Source organism: Erithacus rubecula (genome assembly GCF_903797595.1).
Source record: "Erithacus rubecula genome assembly, chromosome: 2".
NCBI classification, from domain to species: domain Eukaryota; kingdom Metazoa; phylum Chordata; class Aves; order Passeriformes; family Muscicapidae; genus Erithacus; species Erithacus rubecula.
Genome location: NC_136685.1, coordinates 101146860 through 101148542, shown reverse-complemented (window position 1 = coordinate 101148542; position 1683 = coordinate 101146860).

The window sequence follows — 1683 nt, the reverse complement described above, 5'->3', positions numbered from 1 at the left end:
AGCACCATTTCAGACTGAATAATGTTTTATCTGATACATGTGTGAGGGGTCGAGTTATTCCCCACACACAGCAAAGGAAGAAGAAAATAATATTTATTTTGGCTGTCTTCTGAATTATTTCCCTCCCTCTTACTTGGCTGCTCAACTGAAAAAGCAATCCTATACCCATTCTCCATTGATCTACTTCCAGCAGGGTTCCACTCCACATCCCTCTGGGTTTGGCAGCCACAGAAATGAATTCAGCTAGAAAGTCCTGTAAGCCACTTTCAACACTGGGAGTCTTCTCACTCTCCTTCCACTGAAGAGGAAGCCTCCTCTTGAACTAAGTGGCAAGACACAGACTGGTTAGGTGGTTTGCAAGATGGGTAGAAAATTGGCCAATTGGCTGCACTCAGAGGGTCATGATCAATGTTTTTAACTCAGGGTAGCAGCCTGCTGCAAGTGGGGTCTCCCTGAGATTGCCACTGGGCTCCACACTGTCCATCTTCACAAGGATTTGGGTGATGGATATGAAAGCACCTTCACCTAGGTTGCTGATACCACTAAAGTGGGTGGTGAGGACAATCTGCCCAGTGAGGAAAGAAAGGAGTTATATTTTATCCCCCTGGAGGAGAGAAGGCTGCGAGGCAGGGGGCTAATCTCAATATCCCAGGCTGCTACAAAGAGGGTGGAGGCTCTCCCCACAAAGGACCGCATGGAGAGGACAAGGCACAACATTATTTTTCTTATGGTGAGAACAACCAACTACCGAAACACAGGGATGTAATGGTAGAGTCCCTGTCGCGGGAGGTTTCCAAGCTGCCACTGGACAGGGTGCTTGATAATCTCATCTAGGCTCCTTCCCACAAAAGTTAGACCAATGATCTTCCCAGCTCCCTTCCAGCCCGGGCTGTTCCATGGCTCTATGATGCTGTGCAGGCACGGGCACAGCACAGGCACAGGCACGGGCTCCTGTAGACATCTTCACCAGCATCGCCCTGAAGAAGGAACCAGACCAGCCTCATCATTTGCCAGCAAGCAGAGCTGCATGCCCCACAGTGCCAGCTGCCCAGACAGGTCTCAGCCCTCCGAGCCCGCAGGACACACTGAGGGCGCTGCTGGCTCTCACCCGCTGGACAGCGGAGCCCATCGGCCCACGTGAACCAGCACCAAGTCCTCGCTCGGGGCCGAGGGCCAGCTGTGGGTGGTGAGGAGCGCTCTGACGGCTCACCGAGGCCCCTGTGACCTTACGGCCGCCGTGGCTCTCGCAGCCCGGACACAGCGGCCGCACCGCTCCTGGCGCATCGCAGCGCCGAGGTGCGCGTCCCCCGCTGCCCCATCAGTCGGTGGCTCAAGTTGGGAGACAGAGGCGGCCGGGACGCCCAGGGGCGGTGATCAGCAAGGAAAATGCCCGGGTCCGGGAGCGCAGGGGGGGCGCTGAGGGACCCTCAGCGCATCTCCCGCCGCCTCCCCTCGACCGAGCCCTCAGGCACCGCGGCGGAGGGGCCGAGGCGGCCCCACATCACGGTGACGGACGTGCTCCTCGCCCAATCGAACCGCGCTGTTTTCTGATGGTCACGGAGATTGACCAATCGTCTCTACGCACTCCTTCCCCCGTGGGCTCGGAGCCAATCGCGGAGCTGGGGCGGGCGGGGAGGCGGGGCCATGTGCCGGCGGGGCGGGCCGTGTGCGGGGGCCGGGGCA